Source organism: Lethenteron reissneri, chromosome 65, assembly GCF_015708825.2.
Source record: "Lethenteron reissneri isolate LAM-NWPU_2019-01 chromosome 65, ASM1570882v1, whole genome shotgun sequence".
Taxonomy (NCBI): Eukaryota; Metazoa; Chordata; class Hyperoartia; order Petromyzontiformes; family Petromyzontidae; genus Lethenteron; species Lethenteron reissneri.
Genome location: NC_083843.1, coordinates 388,697 through 401,944, shown reverse-complemented (window position 1 = coordinate 401,944; position 13,248 = coordinate 388,697). Strand labels below are relative to the sequence as shown.

General features: G+C 45.9%; 1 pseudogene; it reads right to left on the bottom strand.

The window, feature by feature from the left end:
- The window catches only part of LOC133359736 (E3 ubiquitin/ISG15 ligase TRIM25-like), a 55,514-nt pseudogene that overhangs the window by 35,121 nt on the left and 7,145 nt on the right, over positions 1–13,248 (bottom strand).

Here is a 13,248-nt window from a genome sequence, read left to right as displayed (position 1 = left end):
CCCGGATCCCCGTCTCAACCGACCCGGAGTCACCATTCATCTTGACTGCTGCTACACTTCTTACCCAGAAGACAGATGTGCTCACAGCACCTACCGAGGAGGCCAGCACTGCAGACCTCTACAGACGTCAATGGAGACAAGTGCAGAGCTTCGCGAACACGTTCTGGCGTCGCTGGAAAAACGATTACCTTACGACACTCCAAGTGCGCAACAAGTGGCAGTCTAATAGACCAGACATCCAAGAAGGCGACCTCGTCCTACTGAAGGACAACCAAGCCAAACGGAATGAGTGGCCAATGGGCCGCATCCTCAAGTCGATTCCAAGTGCCGATGGAAAAGTTTGAAAGGTCGAGGTTATGATTGCGAAGCAAGGAGTCGCAAAAACTTTCATCAGGCCCATAGTCGAGATAGTACTACTTCTCTCTCGCAAAGATATGGACAAATAAGTCGACCCGTTGAAGTTGTTATACACTTGTTTATGAGATAGGAAATAAATGGTGGTATCTCCTAGATACCAGACGGGGAGTGTCTTGCCTCACGGCAGATGGGGAGCGTACGTTAACAGGAAGTTTCTGTTTTTTTATGCTAATGTTGGTCATGTGACCAGGAAGTGACGATGTTAAATTTTCACTGTACCACGCGGGCGTCAGCCATTACACAGATAAGTCAAGATGGCGGCACGCATCGCATCTCAGTGAGACCACAGCCGCACTTGTCCATTGTGGGAGCTTAAGAAGCATTATCTGTAAGTTGTTTATATTCCTATAATATTGGAAATGCTGTTGTAATGTTGGAATGACCGTTATAGCAATGTAAATGCCTTTATGGTGCCGTTAAGTTGTTGTAGTAAATACGAGGCCTAGTTAGTAATGAAGCCTGTGACTTTCCTTATTGTGGATGTTACTTGTGATTCAGTAGGTCGAGTCAGACTTATGCCTACGTTGCGATCCTGAGAGTGATGACGAAGTATCTCATCCACAGTTTAGTGTTAAGTGTAATGCTGTACATTTGGGGTGCAGTGGGATGAATACACTATGTTCCTGTATGCAACGCACCAGCTTGTGCCTTTGTCTAGTTGTTCAGGGGTAATGTGGGGGCCTGGTCCTTCCAGGATCTATTGTTATCTGAGACAATGTTCTGATGCTGTGGTGTTCATTGTGTGGGTGTTTCCGAATTATAACAGATGCTGTATCTGTGTTTTCTCACCAGTTTTACCTGTTACAATCAATAAATGACGATCGGAGTTGGACGGTCATCCTGGCTCCGAGGGTTTATTGAACACATGGTTATCTACTCGACTAGCGGTGCAACGCAGCGCACAGTGAGGCCGAGATATATCACGTGAAGTGTATTTTACATCTGTGCCAGCCATGTCACAAAGTGCTTGGTCTTCTAACTAAAACATGGAACACCCTACTTTGCTATCCATTAAAATCAACATTGCCATCCTTCGTGTCTTTGCTGTCTATCGTGTGCCAGTTTTTCAATCCGCGTTGCCCAAAGTGATTTGGTTTACTATCACAATGCTGGCACAATATGAGTTACCTAATAATATTCAAATCTAAATGATAAAATACAGACTTTCTATCTGAACAACACACGTACACAGAATGCTGTAGTCACACTGAGGGATATTGGATTACAGCAGTGATTAATATCTCACCTGATTTGTCCGTTGTGCATTTTCCACTGGAATGACCTCATGCCCTCTATGTTCCCCAGTGATGGTGCTGTTGTGTATGTACCCCCTTTTTATTTTTTTAATATTATTTTTTTTTTAAGAATTATTCTGCCAACATAGATAATATCGTTTTTTTTAATAGACGCGGCCACGTGGGAACGAACACGCCCCCACACTTCCACAGAGGCCCCCACACTTCCACAGATGCGCGCATACCTCAATTCAAAGGAAAGACGGCATGAAAGAGGGTAATCAAGGTCATAAACTCCCCGAATTTCACACAAGAGGAACAAGGGGGGGGTCAGCAGGACGCCCTTTTGAAAAAAAAACCCCACAGAACCAGGAGACACGGAGGAAGAGATAATTATATTCTTAACAAAGAAACAGCATCAACGACAAAAAGCACAGATGGGTCTTTGAACCATGTTAAATACACAAGTTACCAACTTAACCATAAAGATTAAGCAAACAGTATCCATCCTCACTCCAATTGAAAACCAGACAAAAATTGCACCAGAATCGCGACCCATCATTGTTAATTAAGTACTGACATTATTTACCTTAAAAGAATATCTACACGACCGGGCCGAAGCATCAAAGAATAATTATGGCATCTATTTCGCTCCAAAACAAATTCCTAGCCGGGATATCAGATCAAATAATCACAAGAAGTCAAATAATAAGTACGGAATTAAAGTAGAAGAGAAATCAAGGGCGGAGAAGGCTCTCAAAATTAACCAAACACAACACCCATGGGAAGCGAGCAACACGGCCGCCTTTGTCTTTCCGAGAGGATCACGACACACAGGCACCAAGCCAGGAGATGACACCCATAAAAGTTGGGGCAAGGGCTCAAAGGAAATTAACACACGCCTTCGAATAAATAAGCAAACGCCGGGTGCTCCCACCGTGGAAACAACCGCCTTTGTCTTCCCACAACACGGACAGCAAAAATTGCACAAGCCAGGAAATGACATTTCCATGGGAGATCGGGTCACGATGAAACATCGTGAACACGGTTTCGGCATAACCAAGCAGCAAATAAGTCGCATTTCAACTTCCAAACCAAACCAACTTAAGCTGTGTGAGACAAAGGATGTGATCCCAGAGCAAGGGAGTGAATAGTTAAGCTCGCTTAACGCGTAGGTTTTCGCGACAAATATTATTCAGTAACAAAACATGGATTTGAATGTTTTTTTTTTAACTCAACGCGAATCATCGGTCTGGCTAATGGATAACTTCTGAAGCAGCCGACACGAGGCCCCCACCCCCACCCCCTTTCTTCCAGAACGACACACACAGCTGTGTCTTCAAAGCTAATAAACACACGGACAAACACGCACGCGAAACACACGGACAAACACGCACGCGAAACACACGGACGGACACACACACGGACGCAGATGGTTCAGCCCACAGGAGGGTTTTATGACACAGCCTTTGAACAACTCGGGAAGCCGAGTGGAAGTTTCCGATATAAACCGAAGGAAAATCCATACAACACAGATCGACAGGGGCTCTGGCCCCCATCACAGATCTCCAGGGCTGTGGCTCCATCTCTCCTCGTCGCCGCCAACGAAGAAGCTCCTGTCATTCAGAATGACGAGGTTTGCGGAGTAGCGACGCGTAGCTACAAGCCGAGGTCTGCACCACCTGAGAAGAATCGCTACCCTGAGTCGCAGAGTTGCGAGTGAAGCCAACAAAGACGCCAACGTCCACCCTGCCACGATCGAAGCATCGCTCCTCGTCAGAGTGACGACCAGCGAACAACCCGCAGGAAAGGCGGAGATCGCTGAACGAGCACCACCGTGCGCCACCTTGCGCCACCGTGCGCCGCCGTGCGCCACCGTGCGCCACCGCGCGCCATCGAGCGACAACGAGCGACACCTTGCGCCACCGAGCGACACCGAGCGACACGAGCGACCGAGCATCTTCAAGGACAGCATCGTGCCAACTCGTCATCTAGCAGTAGAAAGAGAGAGCGCACGAGCAGCACCAAGCCCCCGGAACCATCAAGCGCCAAGCAAGCAAGTTTCTTCAAGGAACATCGTGCCAACGCCGCTCAATCCAGCAGTGGAGAGAGAGAGAGAGAGCAAAAGCCGAGCGACACGCCGAGCGAGGGAGCAGCAGGAGCTGTTCGTATCCTCCCACACCACACAAGCTAACGACACAATTAATATTACGAGGGGACAACGCACACACAGCACGCACACGAATAAGACTTTAAAAGAAAAACTGTCTTTTCGTTTCAAAAAGGGTTGCCATTTCGAGGTGGTGCGTTCAATATCAACTGATCGTGCAAAGCAGTTGCTGCCGTCGAGTTACATAAATGCATAAGAGTTTTCGTTATTCATATTGCATAATTGCATAATTTCGCAACTGCATAAGTTTTTGTCGTTCATATTAGTTAATTGCATAATCTTGCCCATGAATTATTGACGCATGTTTGACCTGCATGATAGAATGTCACGTGCTTGTTAGAATAAAATTGTTATCACAGAAGCATATCGAGTGTTCCTTCCAAGTCCATGCAAAACTGTCTTATTCTTGACAACTGTATCCTGTGATGAGATATGAAAATGGAGACCTAAAATATTATAACACACACTAGGATAATCGGTAAATGAATCTATGATAATCGTGTTATCCTGATTGATAACTCTGGATAAACGAAACTAAGCAAATTATCATAACTGCACACATTAACATAATCGCAAGCCTCCGCATAAATTACTACGATTATCATAATTTATGCATATAATCACACGCATTATCATAATTTATGCGTATTAATACACACACTATCATAATTAATGCGAATTGCGCATTTTTCGGAAAATTATTAATTTTTATTATTTTCATCAAAATTTCATAACCCGACACATACAACATAATGGGTGGCGTCGTCCGGGATCTCTCGCAGACAGTGTTTTGCATGGATGATGGAATGAATCACTTCGTGTTAACCAGAATATCAGGATCGAACATTGCATGGTAATTGTGAACGGGCGGAAAACAAAAAAACGCCCTCTTAGGTTAAAACCCAGAATAGCAGGTTAAAACAGAGACAGTGGAATCAAGATAATATCGTATCAAACCAATTGCATCCTGTGATAAATGGTGTTAGAGGTACGCACTCGGAATCGGAAAATAACAGATAGCTCGAGTCGAATTGACTACACTCTGTGAGATAATTGTTTTATATGCACTCTGAAAGGGAATGTCAAAGTAACTTTCGCCACACCTTGAGATGCTGGGATTAAGAATAATTTTTGAATGGGTTACAGGATACTGGGAACTCGTATTAAAACGTACCGACCAATCTGTTACAAAACAGTACAGTCAGAGAGACATATGGGAAGGGAGCTATATCGATGACACGAACACACCTCGAGGGAAACTAAGTGACTGGATAAGATGTAACAAAGGCGAACACGATGCAAAAACTGCAGAGAAGGCAGGACAGGACTCATGCCTTCCCACACAGGCATACAGACAGGGATTGTGGAATGAGGAAAATTTTGGAAAGGAAACGGGAGAGAAATCGCCTCTAATAAACGAGGAGAAATGTCCTCACACCCTCGAGAGGGAGGAGAACTCAGTGCTCGCGACACCAGCGAAACTCACAGACGTTAATCCACAGAATAAATATGGAAGTAACATTAAATCACACTCTTGGGTACGTGGACAGAGTCCAGGGATTGATCGCACAAAAATTATGGATATCGAACAAAAAATCCTTGACAAAGGGAAACCCTCACAATTCGAGAGAGGGAGGAAAAATGTTAAAGTAAAGTCGACAGGACATGCTCCACTAAGGGCAGAGGCAAAAACTGAAGGGAAATGGCAACACGCCCGACACAGCACAGACCAAAGTGACAGATTGCCTGATGATAACTTGTTTGATGATGACGCTGTCGGCGATCAACTTTCGGAATACCTATTCACCAGTAAAACCCTTAAATTGATGGACAAGGCTCTAGTCAGAATTCCCGATTTTGACCCCCACAATAAGACTATGGATATCCACACACATATCGCAACCGTAGAAGAGGAGGCAATGATTAGAGGGCTGAGGAGACGGGATGAAAAAGCGAGTTTGTTGAAACGGACCTTACATAAAGAATCCATTCCATGGGTAAAGTCACTACCACACAAGGTTAGAAATGATTTTAAACAACTGAGCCTGGCAGTGATTCGGAAGTTTGGAGAATATTCGACACTCACTGAGGGGTTTTATGCTGTAAAATCGATGACCCAGGGCATGGACCAAGATCCACGTGACTACCTCGTCCAATTTAAAAGAGCGTATTACGCAGGCGATGTGAATCAATACCACGAAGGAGATAAAATGTTCAAAATTATGTTTTTTGAATCCTTGAGCCCAGAGATTACAGAAAGGGTGAGAATGGTTTTGAATCCAGAAACCGCATCCTTACGCCGCATAGAGAGCAAGGCGTACATGGCATGGTTATACAGAGCTAAGAATCATAATTCGGATCCAGAACACAGGGAGAGGGATGAGGAACCCAGCCTCTCAGAGAGGAATAAAAATCACCGAGCAGTCCCACCATGCAGGACGGAGCAGAAACGCACGCACACATGGCAAAATAACCCAGAGAGAGGTTGGCACGAGAATGAGAGCGGCACAAAGCCGAACATTCAGGAGAATCGCAGGAGAGAGAGGTTCAGAAAAGAACCATATCAACACCCCATCCCACGACACACGCAAGGTTCAAATTACGCACAGAGATGGCAAGATAACCACCTAGCGGGAAGGTGTTACACAGACCGCGGAGGTATGGATGCGAACATTCAGGAGAATCGCAGGATGGGAGGTCAAACACAATCGATCCAATTCCGACCAATTCCTCCACCGGCTATACCAAGAGGGAATAGAGGAATAACACAGAATGCGGTCCAAATACGTGATGAACCATCCACAGTGAGTGCGAGCGAGCGGCCAACACGCGCCCCACCCGCCGAGGTGTTAAACCCTGAGCAGGCTGCAAGTGACAGGGCTGAATTGAAGTGTGATCGGACGGTGGATAGCAGACAGCAGAGACAAAGAGAGAACACAGAGACACGCCCTGAGGAGCGCAGGCGTGAGCCTTTGAATGGAAAATATCCAAGGGAAACCAAAATGTATGTGGATCGGAGTGCTAAAATGGAGACGAATGTTCATGACATATCAGGAATGGTGTTGGAATCTAACACACTCGTAAAAACAAAGAGGGCAACATTACGAGGCACAGAATTAAGTCGACACACTGACTCGGCAAATGTGCATGTAATCGCAGAGAGAGCGAATGCCAGGAACCAAGTGTCAAAGTGGGTCGTGTGCGCGAATTCTGGTTACGTGCAGCACAATTTTTCACCACACACTCCCACGACGCGAGAGAGTGAGAGAGGAAACTACAAAAACGAACCCGAAAACCGTGATCAAATTATCAAAGTGATAAGTGGTAAACCAGGCAACATGAGGAAGGTAACGCATAAATGCGTTCGAAACCGCTACCTAGCGTTTCCCAGGATTTAACAAAACAAAAATGAATGTTCGTCAGAGTTATGATGTATGAGAACCGATGTAACGCAATATCGATGTTAACGTGTTGTTATTTTCTTTGCTTAATTCAAATGTAACCAGGATTTAACAAAAACAAAAATGAATATTCGCCGTAGTTATGAGGGATGAGAACCGATGTAACGCAATATCGATGTTAACGTGTTGTTATTTTCTTTGCTTAATTCAAATGTAACCAGGATTTAACAAAAACAAAAATGAATATTCGCCGGAGTTATGATGTATGAGAACCGATGTAACGCAATATCGATGTTAACGTGTTGTTTATTTTCTTTGCTTATTTCAGATGTAACCAGGTTAAGATGGTAATACGTGCACGCGCGTCGTAAGAAATAACCGCCGAGAGTAAGGGCGGCTGATGGGATTCATGACATAAAAAGGGGGCATTACTTTGTTTGAAAATTCGCCAGTGGCCAAATCGACCCCTGATAATTTTCAAACGGGCGGACTGTTGTGTATGTACCCCCTTTTTATTTTTTTAATATTATTTTTTTTTTAAGAATTATTCTGCCAACATAGATAATATCGTTTTTTTAATAGACGCGGCCACGTGGGAACGAACACGCCCCCACACTTCCACAGAGGCCCCCACACTTCCACAGATGCGCGCATACCTCAATTCAAAGGAAAGACGGCATGAAAGAGGGTAATCAAGGTCATAAACTCCCCGAATTTCACACAAGAGGAACAAGGGGGGGGTCAGCAGGACGCCCTTTTGAAAAAAAAACCCCACAGAACCAGGAGACACGGAGGAAGAGATAATTATATTCTTAACAAAGAAACAGCATCAACGACAAAAAGCACAGATGGGTCTTTGAACCATGTTAAATACACAAGTTACCAACTTAACCATAAAGATTAAGCAAACAGTATCCATCCTCACTCCAATTGAAAACCAGACAAAAATTGCACCAGAATCGCGACCCATCATTGTTAATTAAGTACTGACATTATTTACCTTTAAAGAATATCTACACGACCGGGCCGAAGCATCAAAGAATAATTATGGCATCTATTTCGCTCCAAAACAAATTCCTAGCCGGGATATCAGATCAAATAATCACAAGAAGTCAAATAATAAGTACGGAATTAAAGTAGAAGAGAAATCAAGGGCGGAGAAGGCTCTCAAAATTAACCAAACACAACACCCATGGGAAGCGAGAAACACGGCCGCCTTTGTCTTTCCGAGAGGATCACGACACACAGGCACCAAGCCAGGAGATGACACCCATAAAAGTTGGGGCAAGGGCTCAAAGGAAATTAACACACGCCTTCGAATAAATAAGCATACGCCGGGTGCTCCCACCGTGGAAACAACCGCCTTTTTCTTCCCACAACACGGACAGCAAAAATTGCACAAGCCAGGAAATGATATTTCCATGGGAGATCGGGTCACGATGAAACATCGTGAACACGGTTTCGGCATAACCAAGCAGCAAATAAGTCGCATTTCAACTTCCAAACCAAACCAACTTAAGCTGTGTGAGACAAAGGATGTGATCCCAGAGCAAGGGAGTGAATAGTTAAGCTCGCTTAACGCGTAGGTTTTCGCGACAAATATTATTCAGTAACAAAACATGGATTCGAATGTTTTTTTTTAACTCAACGCGAATCATCGGTCTGGCTAATGGATAACTTCTGAAGCAGCCGACACGAGGCCCCCACCCCCACCCCCTTTCTTCCAGAACGACACACACAGCTGTGTCTTCAAAGCTAATAAACACACGGACAAACACGCACGCGAAACACACGGACAAACACGCACGCGAAACACACGGACGGACACACACACGGACGCAGATGGTTAGCCCACAGGAGGGTTTTATGACACAGCCTTTGAACAACTCGGGAAGCCGAGTGGAAGTTTCCGATATAAACCGAAGGAAAATCCATACAACACAGATCGACAAGGGCTCTGGCCCCCATCACAGATCTCCAGGGCTGTGGCTCCATCTCTCCTCGTCGCCGCCAACGAAGAAGCTCCTGTCATTCAGAATGACGAGGTTTGCGGAGTAGCGACGCGTAGCTACAAGCCGAGGTCTGCACCACCTGAGAAGAATCGCTACCCTGAGTCGCAGAGTTGCGAGTGAAGCCAACAAAGACGCCAACGTCCACCCTGCCACGAACGAAGCATCGCTCCTCGTCAGAGTGACGACCAGCGAACAACCCGCAGGAAAGGCGGAGATCGCTGAACGAGCGCCAACGAGCAACAACCTTGCGCCACCGTGCGCCACCTTGCGCCACCGTGCGCCGCCGTGCGCCACCGTGCGCCACCGCGCGCCATCGAGCGACAACGAGCGACACGTTGTGCCACCGAGCGACACCGAGCGACACGAGCGACCGAGCATCTTCAAGGACAGCATCGTGCCAACTCGTCATCTAGCAGTAGAAAGAGAGCGCGCACGAGCAGCACCAAGCCCCCGGAACCATCAAGCGCCAAGCAAGCAAGTTTCTTCAAGGAACATCGTGCCAACGCCGCTCAATCCAGCAGTGGAGAGAGAGAGAGAGAGCAAAAGCCGAGCGACACGCCGAGCGAGGGAGCAGCAGGAGCTGTTCGTATCCTCCCACACCACACAAGCTAACGACACAATTAATATTACGAGGGGACAACGCACACACAGCACGCACACGAATAAGACTTTAAAAGAAAAACTGTCTTTTCGTTTCAAAAAGGGTTGCCATTTCGAGGTGGTGCGTTCAATATCAACTGATCGTGCAAAGCAGTTGCTGCCGTCGAGTTACATAAATGCATAAGAGTTTTCGTTATTCATATTGCATAATTGCATAATTTCGCAACTGCATAAGTTTTTGTCGTTCATATTAGTTAATTGCATAATCTTGCCCATGAATTATTGACGCATGTTTGACCTGCATGATAGAATGTCACGTGCTTGTTAGAATAAAATTGTTATCACAGAAGCATATCGAGTGTTCCTTCCAAGTCCATGCAAAACTGTCTTATTCTTGACAACTGTATCCTGTGATGAGATATGAAAATGGAGACCTAAAATATTATAACACACACTAGGATAATCGGTAAATGAATCTATGATAATCGTGTTATCCTGATTGATAACTCTGGATAAACGAAACTAAGCAAATTATCATAACTGCACACATTAACATAATCGCAAGCCTCCGCATAAATTACTACGATTATCATAATTTATGCATATAATCACACGCATTATCATAATTTATGCGTATTAATACACACACTATCATAATTAATGCGAATTGCGCATTTTTCGGAAAATTATTAATTTTTATTATTTTCATCAAAATTTCATAACCCGACACATACAACAGTGCAGACTGTGCAGACCGGGCTCTCATCCTGTTCACAGTAAAGAATGAGCTCCTGTCTGTGCTGCCGGCACCGTCGCTCCTCCAGGTTCGCAATGGGAGCCGCCAGGACGGGGTCACTTAGTCTGGGATTCTCTACTTGAGGCCTCAAGTGCCTCGCACAGAAGGACATCTCACATCTCAGGCAGGTCTTCACTGCAGGAGTTTGGCCATCACCACAGTGGTAACACACAACGGCCGTGGCCATCCCGTCTCCAACTCTGAGCTGCTCTGCCAGGTTTGCGAGGGCCACGTTCCTTCTCAGCTTGGGTCGCACAGGGAAGGTCACTCGGCACTGCGGGCAGCTGAAGCTGCTCGCCGTCTGTTGTATGTGTTGGAATTATGAAATTTTGATAAAAAATAATAAAAATTTATAATTTTCCGAAAAATGCGCAAATCGCATTAATTATGATAGTGTTTATTAATATGCATAAATTATGTTAATGTGTGTAATTATATGCATAAATTATGATAATCGCGGAGATAATCGGAGTAATTTATGCAGATGCTTGCGGTTATGTTACTGTGTGCAGTTATGATAATTAGGCTTGGTTTCGTTTATCCAGGGTTATATCAATCAGGATAACACGATTATCATCGATTAAACATTTGCTGATTATCTTAGTGTGTTTGTTATTTTTAGGTCTCCAGGTTCAGATCTCATCACAGGATACAGTTATCAAGAATAAGACAGTTTTGCATGGACTTGGATAGAAGCATTCGAACAGTTGGTGTTAAGCAATTTTAATTCTTAACAAGCACATGACACTCTCTTATGCGAAAGCAGGTATACGTCAATAAATTCATGTAACTCGATTATGCAATTAACGAAAATGAATGACTAAAAATACTTCTTCATTGGCGAAATTATGCAGTTAACGAAAATTAATGACTAAAACATTCCTTATTCATGTAACTCGACGGCAGCAACTGCTTTGCACGATTAGTTGATATTGAACGCACCACCTCGAAATGGCAACCCTTTTTGAAACGCAAAGACAATTTTTTTAAAAGTCTTATTCGTGTGCGTGCTGTGTGTGCGTTGTCCCCTCGTAATATTAATTGTGTCGTTAGCTTGTGTGGTGTAGGAGGATACAAACAGCGGCCAGAAGTTTTCTCTGGGTTGGGCGTGGCCGCCGCGAGCCCCTGCTCGTTCCGTCTCTCTTGCGTGTCTCTGCTTGTGCGCTCTCTCTCTCTCCACTGCTGGATGACGAGATGGCACGACGCTCGGTGACGCCCGTTGACGTCCGAATCGTGCTGCTCTTGCGCTCTCTCTCCCTCTACTGCTAGATGACGAGTTGGCACGACGCTCGGTGACGCCCGGTGACGTCCGAGTCATGCTGCTCTTGCGCTCTCTCTCTCTCTCCACTGCTGGATGACGAGTTGGCACGACGCTCAGTGACGCCCGGTGACGTCCTGTCTGTTCACACTGGTCGTTGGTCGGTTTGCCCTCAAACACACGGCGCATTCGATGGCGCTGTCCTCTTCCTCCCAGCCGTTTGATCAGGCTTTCTCCACTGCTTCGCACTCTCTGCTTTGCACGCTTGGTCGACGCTTGGCGATCTCCGCCCTTTTACAGGTTGATTGCTTGTCGTCACTCGTCACTCTCTCTGCTCCGTGCTTCCCTTGTTCGTGCAGCTGCCAGCTTCACTCGCACTTAACTTTGTTCTGCGAGAAGCGACACCAGCTATCGGCATCGGTGTTTCGTTTCCTCACGGCGCTCCGCCAGCCGGAGCACGGCTGAAACCCAGCCCCGACCCAGGTTGAACTCAGACTTCTGCGACTCGAACGACTCCTCCTCGTTCCATCACTTCTCGAGGCACAACCGCCCCAGCTCTCTTGCGAGCCCCCGTCGCAACGCTGCGTCGCAAGCCGAGTTGCGAGACTGAGCGCGACTCAACCCAGACTGCTCTCAGACTGTCACTTTAACGATGTCTCGTCGTTCCATCTCTCCTCGAGGCACGACGCGCCTCCACTCTCTTGCGAGCCCCGTCGCAACACCGCGTCGCAAGCCGAGTTGCGAGACTGAGCGCGACTCAGACAGACTGCTCTCAGACTGTCACTTTAACGATGTCTCGTCGTTCCATCTCTCCTCGAGGCACGACGCGCCTCCGCTTTCTTGCGAGCCCCGTCGCAACACCGCGTTGCAATCCGAGTTGCGAGACTGAGCACGACTCAACCCAGACTGCTCGTTCGCTGTGTGCCTGTGCCTAACTCAAAACGTGACTCCCTCTTCTCTCTCCGCGTCTCTTGCGAGAGAAAACAAACAGAATTAAAAAAAACAGATATCTTTGGAATGTCAGGCACCGATTCCCCACTGTGACCTTTTTGCTCCCTTCTTGCTTGCCCTGCGTGGGTCATTCTGAGGTCAGACCCCGCTGGAAGACAAAGGTGGCTGATGAGATGTTTGCAATACATTTATGTGGTCCTGTGTGTTACATTTATTCTTGAATTATATTTTATGAGTTCCTTTGGTCTTAGTATCGGGGTTATCATTCGTCTATGTTTAATGAATATTCGTAATGATCCTCGTCACATTATTATTTTGGGGCTTCGCCAAGTTTAGTTCTCCAGAGATTGGTGTTTTATTCTGAGTTATATTTTAATGTCCTGAGGTTAAGCGTAACTATGTTTCCAC